The sequence below is a fragment of the Delphinus delphis genome, chromosome 1, assembly GCF_949987515.2.
Source record: "Delphinus delphis chromosome 1, mDelDel1.2, whole genome shotgun sequence".
NCBI lineage: Eukaryota > Metazoa > Chordata > Mammalia > Artiodactyla > Delphinidae > Delphinus > Delphinus delphis.
Genome location: NC_082683.1, coordinates 13,656,606 through 13,674,542, shown reverse-complemented (window position 1 = coordinate 13,674,542; position 17,937 = coordinate 13,656,606). Strand labels below are relative to the sequence as shown.

The 17,937-nt window shown below is 51.0% G+C and overlaps 1 protein-coding gene across 3 annotated transcripts in view; it reads right to left on the bottom strand.

Annotated features, from left to right (window-relative positions):
* The window catches only part of IGSF21 (immunoglobin superfamily member 21), a 269,529-nt gene that overhangs the window by 115,418 nt on the left and 136,174 nt on the right, over nt 1-17,937 (bottom strand). The gene's annotated exons all lie outside the window — the stretch shown is intronic.

Below are 17,937 nucleotides of genomic sequence, written 5' to 3'. Positions count from 1 at the left end.
GGCCGGCGTCATGAGCCCCCTTTACCAAGAAAAGAAGTCTAACATTCAGAGAGGTTAAGTAACTAACTCAAGATGTAATGGCAAGCAAGTGGCAGAGGTAGGATTAGAACCCATGACCTTCCTCACACCCCATACATTGTTTCTCAGGAGCCTGGAGACGGGGAAGAGTGCGGCAGGTTTGGGTGACCAAGCCCCAGTCCACCCTCCTCCCTCCCTCCCCTTCTGCGTAGATCTCACCAGATATGACCAAGAGAGGAACTTTGCCCCAGGCACTTCCCCAGCTGTTTGTATCTTGGACTTGCTGGGGAAGGATTTGGATAGAGAGGCACGTGTGGTCCTGGCTCTGGCCCCTGGCCTCTGCTTAGCTAGTGATAGCTGGGGCAACTCCGTGGCCTCCTCTGGGCCACTCCTTCCGCCTGATAAGTACAGAGGGTGGTCTTGGACATCTCTAAAAGCCATTCCAAGGTTAAAACTCCAGGGTCTTATGACTGTGTCTTTTAAAAGCATTGGTTAGAGAGTATCTCAGCATATTGACTTTATGGAATCAGAAAAAAAGCCATTTGGGGACTTTGACTTCATCCTGTGAAGGAAAATGTAACTGTTTCCATTGCAAGGATTATAATAGGAGAGATTATTGAGTAGAGGCTCCTGGTCTAGCATAGTACCAGGTGTGTATCAATGTTACAATATCTGTCCATTTCTCTGCATCCCCATCACTACCGTCCATGCCTAGGCCACCACCATCCCTCATCTGGAAGACTGCAAGAACCTCCTAACTCTTCTCTCCACCCAGCTCCTGTCCTTAGCAGAGACAGTGCTGGGTGATCACAAAATCTCAGTGTTATCCTCTTCCTGGGCATCTGGTCAAACTACATTTCCCAGGCTCCCTTGCAGGTGCAGCCATGTGGCAGGGTTCTGGCCGGCAGAATATGAGTAGAAATGGCCTACGCCACTCCCAGACGGGCCCACAAGAGCAATCCCATGACTCTCTTGCTTTTGTACCGCCACTTGGTGGTACCCACGCACAACGTGAGGGTGGAGCCACAAGATGAAATGAGCCTGAGTCAATTCACGGAGGAGAGCCGCCCAGAAGAGGCATGACCCACATTCAACTTTTTGTGAACAAGAAACAAACTTTGTTGCATCAAGCTACTGAGATTTGGGGGTTATCTTGTTAACGCAGTGCAGCCTAGGCTATGCTGCCTCACACGCTCCCCTGGAGTCCACTTTCTGCACGACAGCTGGAGAATTATTTTCAAAACATAAATTTGAATTGTCTTCGAAACATGTCACTCTCTACTTAACACTCTCTACTACATCTGACACTACACAGTGAATAAAATCTACAAAGCCCTGTGTGAGATATGCCTGTCTCGTCTCTGGCACCTGTTCTCTCTTCCCTCTGTCCCCTGTGTTCCGGGCACACGTCTGATCTCTGGACAGTGTAACCAAGCTCAGCCTTTCCGTAGATACCCTTTTCTGCCTGGGACACTCCTCCTCAGATCTTTGCCTGGCCCCTCCTTGTCATACAGAGCTCAGTTTCATTGTTACTTCCTAAAAGGCACCTTTTCCGACCAGCCAACCTCAGAAGCCCCAGTTCCTCTCTGTCACAACATCCTAAATTACCTACACCACACTTATCACTGTCTGATACTTTCTTGCTAATGAATGAATGAATGGTCTGTCTCTCCACCCCACTAGAGCAGGGAGATTGTTTGTCTCGTTCAACACTGTATTTCGGTGCCTAGAATAGTTCTGGGCACAGGGTAGACGCTTTGTGAGTGCTCGTGGACTGGGGACACGAGCTTATAAAAGCTACAAATTTTACAGCTCTGTGAGGTGGGGATTACTATCCCCACGTAGCACAAGAGGAAACTGAGGCCCAGAAAAGTCAAAACCAGTAAACGACAGAGCTCAGATTTCAGCCTGGCTCTGTCAAACTCCACACACATCCTCTTTCTACTCTATAATTTTTTGCTTCTTTGGAAGGTATTTTAACTACGTGGGGCTTATGATCCAACACAGAGAAGGGAAGCTACTCTGTCTTTGGTAACTTCTTTTTACTCAGCCCTTGCCCTCAGGGCTTCCCTGTCTGATGGGGGAGACATGGTCCTTTTCTCCTGAAAGAACACACAGGCTGAAGCTGAAGACAGAATCCCAGCATCTGCGAGAATCACAAGGGCGCTTACAAAGTAACATTTAGGTGAGCACCAGTGGTCAGAGCACATGCAAATTCACCAGGAGAGGGAGAGAGGGAGGGAATGAGAGGGAGAGAAAGACAGAGAAACAGAGACAGAGACATAGAGCCAGAGTGCTGTGATCAGGGGGCATCCACCCCTCCCTCCCCAGTGAGAGGAGGAGAACAGACTGTCCCATGGACCAGCCGGCAGAGGACTCAGATGCTGCCGAGGCTCCCCCAGCAACAGGAAATGAGTCTGAGGACACACAAAGGGGAGATGGTGCGGAGCCAGGGCCAGGGGTGCAGGTTCTGACCATTGCCAACTCCTGCACCAGTGGGTTTCCACTGCTGCATCAGGCGCCCCGAACTTTCCCTTGTGCGCCAGAGGCGGGAAGGGGAGGCAAGATCTAGAAAGAGAACAAGTTTTGTTTTTTAAGGCTGGAACTTCTTCTCTTGCCACTTGGCTCTCGGCCATTCCTCTGGTCTCAACCAGAGAGATATAGGATACAGGGTGAGGAGAGATGCTGCTAGACAGAACTGGCCTTGGGTTGTGAAGTGTCAATCTGGCCAAGTTCTCCAGGCTCAGAAAGGCTGCCCAGGATTCCCAAGCTGCTTTTGCACAGAGAGCTGCCCCTGCCAGGACCACCTTTGCATCTGCCCTCACCTTCTCCATCTGGTGAAATGATGATGCAGAAACCCACGCCTCCAACCTACCTGGATGTCACCTCCTCTCTGAAGTCTCTTCATATCCCACCACTCAGCAGCTTACTCCCTCTGCTGGGCCTCCAGCAGGCCCCTGGCCACTAATCTGTGCCCTGCACTCCACCCCCCACCGCCCACTCCCTAACTCGGCTGCCATCTTTGATCTTAGACCACTGCAGCGGCCTCCAACCCAGAGCCCCTGACCCACTCTGGGGCTCCCCAACCTCCACCCGATCCCAGTTCATTGACCTCACAGCTGCAAGCGATCACATAGACCATGCCTGCCGCTCCTCTGTGTAAAAAAGCGTTCCCTTCTTTGCCCTCAGGGTTAAGTTCAAGCATCTTATCAAGATGAATGCCTGATCCAGGGCCCACTCATCCCTCCAGCTGCTTCTTTGCCTCTTCCCATCTAGACCGCAACTAGATGGCCCACTTTAATTTTCGGGCTTGCCACACTCTCTCCCATTTTAGGGGGCCTGCACAGGCTTTGGGCTAAGTCAGCCTCATTCTTCAACCCTTAGCTCCGACTTTCCTTCCTTGGGAAGCCAACTCTGACCATTCAGGTCTGGCTTGGGCATCCATGCTACGTAACCCCTTCATCATTTGACAAGAGGTTCTGATCTACGCCTTCTGCGTCCCCCAACAGGATGTAAGCTCCTTGTGGGCAGAGAGAACCTGTCTTGTTCAGTGCTGTGCTCTCAGCATCTACCACAGAGCCTGGCAGCCCCGGGTGTCCAAGAAATAGTTGTTAACTAAACGAATGATGTGGGGATGTTGGACGAATGAATGAGTTTCACCCAGGGCACCTTGCCCGAGAGAACTTGCCATGTGGCATCATCGGACCTTGTGTAACCTATATCTGTGTCCTAAGGACCATGGTGGGCAAAAGCAAACATACTGGGTCATTTCTCAAGGCCCCAAGAAGGAGGCTGTCTGTCTGCTTTGGTAGCATTTTCCCAGCCTCCTCCCTGCTAATCGTTCAGAAAGCCACAACTGCAAGTTTCCCTGGTCTAATGGAAAATCCCAGCATCACTCTTCTACAAAAGCAATCTATAAATCACGCTTCACAACTTTGCCAGCACCACAGAAGCCAGCCTCCGACTGTCTGCCCAGAGCCTCCCACGTTGCGCAAAGTTTTGAGCTATACAGAGGGGTTAATTCCGGCAGCTTGAAATGAATCGCAGTGTCTCCCTTCAAAGTCAAGTCAGCCAGCACTGGCCCCGCTCCCACCGTGTGCACAGCCCCGTGTGGGAAGCGCAGAAGGGACAGAGGGAGGGAGAAAGCGTAGACTCAGCTTGCAGGAAATCTACAATCCCAACGAGCTGGCTGCCTCTCCTTTGGCGTGTTCTGTGGGCAGCTCTCTTCAGGGCTAAGGAACCATCCTCCACGCCCTGTAGACACCTCTGTGCCTGCGCTTTTTCCTTTTAGCTCATGGTCTATTGGCCTGGACGGACTGCGGGTGCATGGGAAGAGGAGGAGAGGCTTGGGGAAGGAACTAATATTCCGAAATACTTAATAGGAGTGTGGGTTCGAATCCCACTTCTTTAATTTACCAGCTCTACGATCCTGAGCAAGCCGTTGCTTCTCTGTGCCTCAGTCTCCTCATCTGTAAATGGGGACCAGGACAGTACCTTCCCAGAGGGTTGCTAGGAAGATGAAACGAGGCAACATATGTGAAGCGCTTAGACAGTGACTGGCCTAGGGTCAATGCTCAGTAAACATTCGCTTCTATTGTTGTTGTTATTGATATTATTTTCCAGGCACTCTGGCGTGCACTTGCCAGAATGATCTCATGTTATAGCCACAGTACCTCATAGCGGGGTATTATTCCCTTCATTTTCCAGGTGACAGAACAGAGGCTGTAGACACCAGTGACCTGCCACACCCACCATAGGCTGCTTCCAGCCGAGGCTCGCTGGCCAGAGCACTGGGGCAGCTGCAGGGAACTCGCCATCCCCCGAAACACCTCTGTGCCAAGCGCTCTGGAAGCTCACACTCAAAGGACAACGTCCTCCTTCCCCGCTACTACCCAGGATGACGAAGACAGGTAGCAGGTGGACTGCGGCGGCCCGTCCCAGGTGGGGTTTTGGTGGCTCAGAGGAGGAAGGGGATGCCCCTGCTGCTGCCCCAGCATAGGTCAGAGCCCCAGTCTTGTCTCTGGAAGCCTAACAGAGCTGGCCCCATTCTCGGGTCATCAAGCCTGGCAGCCCTGTGAAATGGAGGATTCACATCCACTGACCATCTCAACAGACAAAGAAAATGGCTAGCGTGGGGCTCGGCGTCAGAAGGACCTGGGTTCGCGTCCCAGCCCTGCAACTTGTGGGAAATCCCATCACACATCTGAGCCTCAGTTTCTCCATCTGTTCGGTGGAGCTGCGTATAGCTCCTGTTTCGGGTGGTGCAGGGACACCCCTTAGCCTAATGCCCGGCATGATGTGACTCATCAGGAAGGACTCGTTCTCCCTCCTTGAGTCCCAAGCAGCTTCCAGAGAGCCTCAGCTGCTGAGGAATCTCCTATAATATCCTGAGAGCCTAGGGTGGGGGCTGAGCCTCAGGGTGGCCTGGGGCTCCTGGAGGCGCTCAAGTCTGTGCCTCGTGTGGGCAGAATGGCTCTCTGGTGCCACAGCGGCATGCTAGACAGGCTGCCACAAACCCACACAGTAGTTTGGTGTGAATGAATAAGAGGTGCCCCAAGAATGAGGCTCGGTGATTAGGGAATATCCTGGGTCCCTTTGCCTTCTCAGTCAGGCATAACTCCAGGGACACCCCAGCGAGACACCCGCTGCCATCTTTGCAGGAAGCCCAAGGTGATGAGACCGCAGAGGGTGAGCCTGGAGGTTGCAGTCCTAAGCTCCACAAGGATAATTAAGTTGACTGGTGTTAGATGGAGGGAGATTACAAGATACATGTTCCCAGGGGTGCGAGATTCTGGGAAGAGGGAGGGGGCCTGTCCGCAGAATGATGAGATGGTGTAATTAGCTCAAAAAAGCCCCCAAAAGCAGGACTACAGGCAGGGAGATGCAGGGCCTGATGCAGCAGGAGCGCCAGGCAGAGTGGAGCCTGCTGGGGACTGCTGGGGCCTGGGATGCCAGCAGTCTCTGAGAGACGCTCATTCAGGGAGAGTGAGCATGGTCCACAGGCTCGGGGGAATGTCTGGGAGCACGGCACACTGCAACTCCATCCCGAGCCCCTCAGGGCTGAGATGCTGCTTGGAAAAAATATGGACTGAGATATTTTCTCCTTTTTATTTCAAGCAAGTCCCAGATTCAAGGGCAGAAAGAGGGACAGAGAGCTGGCCAGAGCTGGCCAGTTCAAGGCCAGATTTCAGAATTAGGGCATCAATCTTCACTTTCCCTGCAAGAAACAACGCTTGCATTTCAGAGGTCTGGCTCCCCGTTGGGTTCAAGGCTAACTACTCCTGCCCCTGAAAGGGGAGAGGCATCAGTCAGGAGGCGGCTTGGCCTGAGGGTTAATGGTGTTTGAAGCCCGATCAGAATCTAAGTGGCTTTGGGAACCTGGTGGGATTCCTTCCCATCTTCAGGCTGCTGTTCTCAATACGTCTGCAGAGGACGGTACCCCAGCTACCTCACCCTGCCAAACACAACACGAGTAATCGAGGAAGCGGAACCTGGCTCAGCGCCTGGCACATAATAGGAATACTTGTTCGCTGATAAATGCAACCTATCCAAAAAATACAGAAAAGAAAGAAAGAAAAATGTCAGCTGAGGAAACTGAATGCCTAAAGAATACAAGGAAAGCCACCACATGCTTATTAAAGAGAATAAATGAATTCATCTAATTTGTAGGATGCAAGATAAAGCCACAAAAATAATCAATTGCATTGCATTCTTTCATCCCAGAGACCCACAGAAAATCCAGTGAGAAAGATTCCATTTATACGGCTTCCTTTGTGGCGCAGTGGTTAAGAATCCACCTGCCAATACAGGGGACCCAGGTTCGAGCCCTGGTCCGGGAAGATCCCATATGCCGCGGAGCAACTAAGCCCTTGAGCCACAACTACTGAGCCTGCGCTCTAGAACCCGCGAGCCACAATTACTGAAGCCCACGCACCTAGAACCTGTGCTCCGAAACAAGAGAAGCCACCGAGACGAGAAGCCCGCACACCGCAATGAAGAGTAGCCCCCTCTCACCACAACTAGAGAAAGCCCACGCGCAGCAACGAAGACCCAATGCAGCCAAAAATAAAATAAATAAATGTAAAAAAGGATTCCATTTATAATAATAAAAAATAAATCCTTGAGAGTTCTTTTCATTTGGAACACAAGATATTTGTTCAAAGAAATTATAAAAACCCAATGGAGGCTCAAAATTAGGAAAACCATCAACATAACTCATTATGTTAGAAATTAAAGGAGAAAAACCATATAATTATTTCAATAGACTCTTAAGAAGAACTTAATTAATTTTTCTTTATAAAAACTCTAGGTGAAATTGGAATAGAACTAAAATTCTTTTACATGACAAAAATAGTATTTATTGGAAACCAGCAGCAAGTACCGTATGCAATGTTAAACGCAATCCTACGAAAACCAGAAATAAGACAAAGAAACATATTACAAGCAACCTGGAGATTTTAGGCAATGGAATAAGGCAAGAAATTATAAGAAATTCAATGAGTAACAACACCACCAACATTTACATAGTGCCAGACACTGTCCTAAATTCATTATGTGAGAGGAGAAAACGGGCATGGAGTTTAAGTAACTTGTTCAGAGTTACAAAGCTTCTAAGTGGCAAAGCTAGAATTTGAATCTCAGTGATCTGGTCCCAGGACATGTGCTTTTATACATTATGAGACACTGTCTCTCGGGTGTTAGAAGAGAAAGGTTATTATTTGCAAATAATATAGTTACATAACTTTTAAAAATCCAAAAGATTGAAATTAAACAAAAAGCCTATTAGAAGGGACAAGTGTCAGTAAGATGCTTGCAGAAAAGACAAACATGCAAACATCACCAGCTTCCTTTATTCCGCTAGGCAGAACCTCTGCAGCAGCACCTTGCACCTTGCCTGGGACAGAGTGGACACCTGATAACTATTTGTTGAAAGATGAATCAATAGAGAGTACAGCATCGTTTGGAGAGGCCAAACTGGTTCAGCAATGCGGCTGGATTTCTTCGAAGGATCCACTGAACGACTTCCCTCCAGCCTCCATCTGGTCCCCCTCCAGCACGTGCTCTCAGATGCAGAGGCAGGCCTCCAGCATGACCTGCAACAACCCCTTCAAAGCAGAGACCCCTGCCCGTCCCATCTCAGTCTGACACTGTGGGATCATGACATGCTGTGTTCACAGAAAACTAGAACACCATCATGCTCTAGTTAACATATGAAAAGCACTTCCTGCAAGCTGGGAATTGGCAACAGACAGTGTGATTTATTGTCCAAATTGGGATGATTTTGAGAGGTTGGTGCTATTATCATCAGCCCATTTTACAGGCACTGACGTGGAGGCTGAGAGAGGTGACAGAGGAAGAGGCAGAGTCTGGAATTGAACTCAGATCTTTCTGCTTCCAGCGTCCCTTTCGCTAAGTGGCCTCTTCACCACTGGTCCACACACTCCTTGGGGCACAGGCTGTTCTTCTTTGGAAGACCATCGAAAAGCACAGGGTTCTGCACATCAGGAATCGGGTCAACTTGGACTTTTAGGAAGAGTGGACTTGTAGGCTATTTACGGAACACTAACAAGGCTGGGTGGTAGAAGGCAGCAGAGGGGAGACTGCCACCTCTACGTAGTGATAGAGGCTCCCGGTGGCCAGGAGATGGGAAGGAGCAAGTGGAGTCGGGGCATGTTTTGAGGGTAGACTCAATGGAAGAGCTGTAGGCTGGGGGTGGGGCAAGGGAAGGGAAGAGCTAAAAAGAGCCCTAGGTTTTTGGCTGAAGTAACTGGCTGGACGGTGATGCCACTTACTGAGACGGGGAAGAATGGGAATGGGTTAGGGAGAGAAATACAGAATTTTGCTTTGGCTGTGTCAAGTCTGAGATGCTTATCAGATATCGCTGGGAGGGGTCCAGAGATCTGTAAAACTGGATGCAGCTGCACTTTTGCTTAAAATTCTTCGAATGTGAGCTTCCCTGGTGGTGCCGTGGTTGAGAGTCCGCCTGCCGATGCAGGGGACACGCGTTCGTGCCCCGGTCCGGGAAGATCCCACATGCCGCGGAGCAGCTGGCCCGTGAGCCATGGCCGCTGAGCCTGCGCGTCCGGAGCCTGTGCTCCGCAACGGGAGAGGCCACAACAGTGAGAGGCCCGCGTACCGAAAAAAAAAAAAAAAAAAAAAAAAAAAAAATTCTTCGAATGCTCCCTGTGGATACAAGCCAAGCTCCACTGCCTGGAACTCCAACTGTAGCTCGTTCTTCTCGGGTCCCTGATTGCCCTCAGCCTTGTCTCCTTCTCCTTCTCCAGCCCTCACCAGTGCCCGATGGGATTTCCATGGGCCACCCTCAAGGCCTCTGCACGTGCCCTTGGCTCTACTGGCCATGCCCTTTGTCCCCTCCTCATTCCGGAGCAGCTCCAGACTAGGGTGGGGCTCCTGCTCTGTGGCTCTGTGACATCCCGTCTCTCCCCACAGAGCATGAGCCGGGGTCGGCATCTCGGTGCTGTGCCCAAAACTCCGCGCAGGTTTCCTGTAGGTGTTCATTCCACACGTGAAGGAAAGAAGGCACGAGGGGATGATCTGGACATCTCACGAAGTCCGAGCCCACACGGTCAGACAGGACTCACTCCCCTCCATCTCCGAATGTCAAGCCTGGCGTGATTTGATATCCGTCGAGTGCACCTGGTTAGAGGGGCGCGTGCTCCAACCACTTAAGAAGCGGCTTTGCCACACCCTCAATTATGTTGGCAGCATCTGCTCACGTATAATTAATGCGCCAATTGAAGTGACTATTATAACCATGAAAGCAGGTCCCCCCAGATCCACTCCTCGACAACACTTGTTTTGACCCATCTGAGTTACTCCACCATCTCGCAACATAATAATAATAATAGTTAATAATAATCATCAACAAATTCATTTCTTGAAGGATAGTCTCCAGTTCAGACCTTCCGCTAATCCAGGCCACACTTCTCCCTCATTGCTGGGATTCCTGAGGGCTGTGCTCCAAGACCCGGCTCCGGATAGTAGCATCAAACGTTTTCTCAGGTTCATCCAAGGGACGTGGGCAGACGCCCTGTGCGAGGGGGGCATGCAGGGAGGGGCGTGGGAGGGGAGGGTCCTGTCCTTTCCACCTGTCTGCTCTGCTCTACACGTTTGTCTCAGGGTAGGTGAACCGTGCTGTCTGCGTCATCTCTGCAGGTGGAAGCTGTGTTTTCCCTTGGGTCCTCCTTTGGTGTTGACAGCCCCTGCATGGATCTGTACCGCTGCCTCTGCAGAGAGGTGGCTCTGGCTGTGGATGATGAGGACATCCTGAGGCAGCCAGCCCCGCCCCATCCCCTGGCCCTCTCTGTCTCGCTCTGTGCCAGAGCTAAGGAGCTTCCCAAAGGCGGATCTGGACGCCCCCTGCAGTTCTGTGGGCAAGCCTAGATGCTGAGAAGGTCTGGCTGTAAGGGGAAGTCAGGCCAGTGGATAGATCCTGAGCCGTCCTACTGTCTGCAAGGCTTGGGGTCTGTTACTTTACCTCTTTGAGCCTCAATGTTCCCAACCCTAAAACGGACAAGAGTGCCAGTGTCACATGGTTTCCGTGAGGAGCCAGTGGGATGACTTTGTAACGTCCCTGACACAGCACCAGACCCAAACCATCGCGATGGCGTTGATGAGGAGAAGAAGGAAGAAAGAGGCTCCCCAAAGCCGGAGGGGTTCAGCCCTTCTGAGGGTGCAGCCCTCGGGTTGCCTGTCACTCGGGCGGAAATCCTTCCCACCCCCCAGGACGCTATTTACGGCCTTCAGCGGAGCCTAAGGAAAGAGCATCGCTTTGGAGTCAGAGAGTGGCTTCAAAGCTTGACCCGACCTCTCTCTCTTGCACAACTCAGAGCAAGGTGCTTAACCCCATCTAACCTCAGTCTCCCAGGCTCCGACATGAGAATTAGCGGGTCCAGCTTGCAGGACCCTTTCTGCCCATCCCCAGTCCTTCCTTTTCCTTTGGTCAAGGCTCCCTGAGGTCTCTGAACGCCCACAGCTTCTTCCTTCACGGGAGCACACAGGAGATGAGCCTGGAGAAGCGGGCAAGGGCCAGACCCTGTAAGAGGACACCAGGGCTCGGATCTTTGTCCCAACGGCAGCAGAGAGGCCTCGGTGATGAGTTTCAGGCAGGGTGACATGACGGAGATGTGTTTTACAACACCTTCAGCTGTGGACTGCTCTTCTGTATCTGGTCTTACCAACTCCCTTCACATTCTCCCCCCACCTCTCTGCCCCCAGGTGTCTGAAGCCTCCTCTCTTTTGAATGTTCACTCAAGGGTGGGGCACCCACATGAAGCAGATTCCCAGAACATCTACAATCACCCCTCTCCTGGGGAATCTAGAACTTTCTGGATACCTGGTGTCCCACACTTGATGTGTGGGCTAGCCAAGCTGGCTGGAGGTTCCATCCCTACCTTGTCATGATGTTGTCGCTGGGCGGCTGAACTTGACGTAGCACAGAAGTCCAGAGCTGAAATGGACAGTGTCATCCTGTTCTGGGCTCCCTTGGGCCAGGGAGCCAGAAATTCTTTCTATTGTATTTTTGATAGGAGGCCACTCTAAAATTTGCTTAGACACTCTCAGGGGTAGGGAACTCACCAGTCCTCAAGTCATCCCATCCATTTTTCTAATTGTGAGAAAATTATTCACCTCATCAACTAAGGGTTTACTTCCATGTCACTCAGCCACATCAGGTATTCGCTCATTCATTTATTCATTCTCTAAGCTATGTGCTCAGATACAAACAGGACACCTGGTCTTTACCAAGAAGGTGCTTACATTCTGGAAGTGAGACATTCAACTATTAGAATTAATCCCCCTGTTGTGAACTCTCAGCTAGCAGGCATCTGTCTTTTGGGGGGCAGTTACCACAATTTCAAAGAAATTTGACAGTCTTCCAGGCCACATCTCTTTCCCTGCTTAATTACAAGCTCCATAAAGACAAGACCCCACTGTTCTTACTCAGTGCTCTAGTCCCAATGCTTGGCACATAGTAGATGCTCAAGAAATAGCTGCTGCATAAGTGAACATCTGTGTCCAGTGCGTTAAGTCCTAGGGTAGAGTTCTGAGTATTTTAAGATGCCTGGGTCATGGTGATTGCATGAAGAAAAAGATGGAAGGGAAAAAAGGATGAGGAAATGTCTCTGGGGGTGACACTGCAGCTGACTTTGGAGGGCAAGTCAGAGTTTGCCAGATGGAGCGGGTAAGGGCGTCGTGGGCAGAGGAAGTGGCATTTGCATTGGCACGGGGGTGGGAAAGAGCGTTGGCATGTTCCAAGAACTGCATATAGGCCGTATGATTCCAGTGGTGGGCCCATTTGGGAACGTGGTAGGAAGCACGGCTGGAGAAAATCAGTCAATGGAGCTTGAATCAAGAACCTTGCGTGCCGGGCCAATGACCTTGAACTTGGTTCTTAAGGCAATGGGGAGCTCTTGCGAAGTGTGGGGCAGCCATAGTGTGTTTTAGAAAAGGGCCAGGCTGTGCCTGTCTGCATCGGGGTGACTGTGATGACCCTGGGGACATCTCTGAGCCTCTTGGGAAGAGGACACAGTCATTCTTCATATAAGGACGACACACCCAACCCAGAAAAGGTGAGGAAAGGAGGAGGAAGGACTTAGGAGGGAGAAGCATCCTGAGCTGGTTTTCTGGGAAACATCTCTCATTTCAGTCATGTTCTTTTATGCCACTGGTGTGCTGGAGCGGAAGTTCACCTTTAATTCTCCTCCCACAAGTTAAGTCAGCCCCCTTGTCATTTAAACCCAGCAGGGCTCAACTAGGCAGAGTCGGCTGGAACTCACACTCTGGGCTTCATACAGCTCTGGCGCCCACTGGCTCAGAGGGCCCGACAGCATCTCGGGCTGGGATTTCTACCCTGATGAGGAATTGCCCAAGCCCCACCCCGGGGAGCACCTGGCCGTGCAGTGCCAGCCTCTTCCACCAGCCCAGGTCTGCTGGAGGAGAGGAAAGGAAGGCGGGGGGTTGGCCGTAAAATGGGAAAGAGCACGTCCTATAGAGACCATCTCACTTCATCCTGTCATTTTACTGATGAAACTCCTGAGGCTCAGAGAGGGGAAGTGATTTGCTCAAGGTCACACAGCAGGACATTTTGCCCCCAGGCCCCTGCTCTTTTCTTTTCTGTGCATTTGGTAAGTGCAGACAAACTCCCCATCAATGCGTCTACCTTGCACCTGCCAGTCTACCCTGTCTTCTCTTCACGACCATCCAGTGGGACAGCCTGTTACAGGTGGCGTCCACATGTGCTCCAACAGGACATCTTGTTATTTGGGCATCCGCTCCAACTGTTGGCACTCTCCCCATCACCCCACCAACGGTCTGGGAGCCAAGAGCCCTTATAAGCCTTGTGTGAGCACCTCTAGGCATAGAAACGGTCTCATTGCCAGTATCAGACACCTGATCTTAATTCCCCAAAGAGGATAGATTTCTCTGGTCAGAACACCTTCCCTCATGCCAGAGTGAGTGCTGAATTGCTGCCAGAGCAAGCCGTTCCTTTCCCCCCTCTTACCTCCTTCTCCCGTCCCACAGTCTGTGCACACAGCTGGGCTGGCTGGTCTGTGGCATCTGGACTAAGCCCATCCCCCCACCGCTCTTCCCATCTAAAGCTGAATGCAGTGCCCCTGCCTGCCAGGTCCCTGGAAAGCTCAAGGGCCACAGGCTTCCTGTCACAGCCTTGCAGCCCCCTGGTCTCCGAGACCCATCCTGAGTACCACCTTGGTGACCCGCAGGTGGAGGTAATGACGCCCTCCACGTTTCACCCTCACAAGCCTTGGACACCTGCTGTTGCTATGGTTGAACATTTTAGGGGGTGTCACAGACCCTTTTGAGAACATTCGGTCCCTTTCCACTAAAAAAATCTACGCAACATACTGGGCATACTTTCTGGGGATCCAAGCACCTCCAGAAGCCTATCCACCCCCTCGCTAGGGATCCAGAGTTGCCACATGAAGACTCTGGTCCAGGGCCTGTGGGTACCACGGCACACACGGGAGAAGCAGATAAATAAACCTCAGCCACAGACGCAAAGACAAGAAGGACTAAAACACCAGGCGATACCTCACTGATCGAAGAATGTACAAATGCGGAGGGAACATACGCTGGAGGATCTCTGAGCTCTGCCTGATGAGCGAGGTCAGAAGGCTACACAGAGGAGGGAATGAGTAAGACGTGGCCAGGCGGAAAAGAGGATAAAGGGACATGAGTGAAGCCTATTTCTCCTGCACTGAGGGTGAGGGAAATGGCTTTTCTGTAGGCATCTCCTTTGTTTCACACAAACCCCTGGGAGATGCTTATGGGGAGCCAATCAAGCCCATTGGCTAGATGAGGAAACAGATCTTTACAATTTAATGACACCTGGACTTGGAAGCTCTCCCCTGGAGGGAAGAGGGTCCTTCTTTGCATCTCCAGCCTCATGTACCTTGTACTGAGCAGGGTTACGTGAATGGCTGTCATCCACAGGCCACTGAGTTAACTGGATGATTAGAGCTGGGATGTTTCCTCCAAATACCAAATGCATTGCTGAATCACCCTAGACTCCCCTAAACTCTTCCACATCCTTGAATAGGAGGGTGATGCTGCCATCAGTTGCGGATTGCAAGACGGGGCAAGTGTGGAATAGATAATGTCCTTGGTAGCTTATGAACGACATGCAAACGGAGATGGGCCAAACAGAAGCAATGGTGTCTTTATGTTATCTGCAAGGTTTGTCCAGAAGTTCAAGGTCAAATCCTTTTAATACTCAAAACCTCAAGGCTATTCCACAGCGGGTCTTAGCACTTCCCTCGGCCCACTGAAGCCAGGCTTCTGCCCCCACTAACTCTGAGGGGGCTGCTTTGGTCCAGGACATTCCTTGGTTATTTTAAGTCCTCCCACTGCAACCTGGAGGCAGCTGACTATTCTCTCTTTCTTGGATTACTTCCTTCCTTCGGGATCTGGGCACCCCACTCCGCCAGCTTTCTTTATATATCTTGCTGGCTGCTACTTCCCCATCTCTTCACTGATTTACTTTCCTGTCTCTAAATCTTGAGTGCCCAGGGTCCACACTGAGTGCTCTTCTGTTGCGCCCTCCCTGGGGGCATCATCTCATCCAGGCCCATGGCTTTAGATCCATCCACACCTGGATGACCCTCAAGGGTAAATCTCCTGTCCTGACCTCTCCCCAGGATCCCAGATTTAGCTTCCCCTGCTGCTTTGACCGCTCCATCTCCATGTCTTAGAAGCACTTGGAACGTACCATGGCTGATAAAGAACCCCTTCCATCCTTCTCCTCCGCCTACCCTCCCAGTTTCAGGAAACAGCGCCATCCCTCACATCTAGCTGCAAAAGCTCGAAAGCCAGGAGCCATCCCGCATCTTCCCTTTCCCCCCACCCCCCTGCACATGTCAGCAAGCCCTTGGGACTCTACCTGCAAGTCACAGCAGAATTTCTTTGCCCTCCTATCCTCTCCACCACTGCCCTGCTGGTACTCACCAAAGGCACTGCCACCTCCTGCCTGAACTGTTCTAATAACCCTGCTTCCAGTCTTGCCTCCCATGGTCCATTCACCCAGAAGTGACCTTTAAGTAAAGTTAACCATATCCTGTTACTTCCCTGCTTAAAGCCCTCCAAAGTTTCCTGCTGCCCTTAGAATCACTCCAGACCCAGTTCTCTGGAGCTCAAAGTCTGGCATGAATGGTCCCGCTCATCTGTCTCACCTCATCTCTTAACTCTCCCCCGTTCACTTCATTCCAGCCATGCAGTGGGCTCTCTTTCTGTTCTTTGAACATGCAAAGCTTGCTCCCAACATAGGTCCTTTGCATGTGCTCTTTCCTTTGCCCAGAATACTCCGTCTCCCCACTTTGGCATGGCGGGGTCCTTGTTGCCTTTGAGGTCTCAGCTTAAATGAGAGTCTTTTCCTGACCATCGAATCCCTTTCCATCCCATCATTCTATTATAATTGTATGTGCCCTTATCATTATCCGGTATTTTCTTGCTTGTTTATCTTTTTAACTTCTCGCCCACCCCACCCCCGCCAACTCCCCCACATGAGCTCAGGATCTTGTCCTCTTGTTCCTTGATGCTCCCCCCAGTGCCTAGAACCATCCAACTCAGTACCCACGTGCTGAATTAATGTTGAATGGGTGAATGGAGCAGCTCCCTCTAACAGTTTCCTGAACACCAGGACTCGGTCCCTGCCTGAGCCGAGCGCATTATAATCACCTGAGGGAGCTTGTTAAACGTACAAAGACCCTGAGGCTCCAATCCAGGGGATTCTGATTCAATAACTGTAGGGTGAGGCTCAGCTATCAGTATGTGTTTACAAGTCCCTCTGGAAATTCTAAGGAGCAGTTAGAGTGGGCAACTCCTGCCTCTTTGCAACCAAACGTCCATTAAAAACCAAGAATTGGGTATGCAATAGTTGCAATTCACACTCTGACCTCTAGAGAGAGCTTAAAGCTGCTCCCATCACTCCACCCCCAGAAGGAGGAGCTGTCTGACATGGGATGGATACAATCTATGGTTGAGGGTGGAATACAAAGATTGCAATGGAACTAGACTCAGAAAGATGCTTGTCTCCTCCTTATGTGGCACTACATTTATTGTACAATCAGCTGTCCTTTGGTGGGCCTTCTCGCTGGTACTTTCTCTTTCCTCTTATGTGACTGGTGTGATAAAATTAGGTATGGGACATGCCCCATCAGGGAAAGCCTGCTCCTTTGTGAGACTAGGGGCAAGAATGGAGAACTGGATAAGGCAGCTCAGCCAGCATAGCCCTGGCTCAGTGAAGAAGGCTTCTTGTCTTCCTTTATCCCTTCCTCCTCCATATCTTGGAGCTGTAAGACCTGTGAAGGGGGTAGCAAGGAGCAGCCAGGTTGAAAGGCTGCCAGGATGGGCTCCAAGCCAGGGGCCCCTCCAAGCCAAAGGCTGCCAGGATGGGCTCCAAGCCAGAGGGGCCAAAGGAGTGATGCAGCCCAGTTCTCCGGGACTTGGGCCCTAGCCTCTACTCATCACCAAGACTGTACCTGTCTTCTTGCCCTTATGATATCATTAGACTGTAATGTCCCTTTAGGATCATCATTTTCCATTTTGTTTCAGACAACAAAACATTTTGAAGGACTGAGGCTAAGAGAGGGCCCGTGCCAGTAAAGGCATTTTGAAATAGCTTCTGGCTTCAGGGGGAGCTAAGATCCATTGAAAGGGCTTAGCTGTGTGATGACCTTCCAAGAATCAAATCCAGTGAGTTCACCAGCAGAACCACATAGCGGCAAAGAGGGTACACGCTTTAAGTATTATCTCTGCCTGTCTGTGTCGGCAAGGAAGGTGGTAGGCTGGATCTCAAGGAATCCTATTTTGGTGATCCTCCCACAACACATTCCACTCTGGTTCTATAACTTCCCTCTCTGGGATCCCTTGTTACCAAGAGACATGAGAGGACGGTGGCTGCCATTCGTTCAACAGGTCCCATCATGAGTTTTTGTTGAGCGGAATAAAAGGATTGCAGTGGCACTGGGCTTGTTTGATTGCAGACATTATCTCATTTATGCCTACAATGTAGGTGGTTTCATGCCCAATTTCAGATGAGGTTTCTAAAACAGAAAGATTATGTCACTGCCTGAAGCCACATGCCCTGAACAGGTATGCAGGTATTCTGACGCTGAAGTCCTCTCTCCCTACCTTACCCTTCCCAGCCTCCAGGCTTAATCCTTTCTCTAATGGTTCAGAGCAGCCATAAACCCTCACTGCCCAGGCAACCAGCAGAGCCCTAGGGCGGGAGCTCGCCCCAGGCCAGGCAGCATCGTGGAGGAGGAATCTCCACCATTAAACAAACACTCAGGCACACGTTCCCCACAATGTGAAAGAGGCGAGATAAGGGGCTCTGAAGTTATCACTCTTTGTAGATCTCCTTCTCTCTCTGCCTTGCTCTGT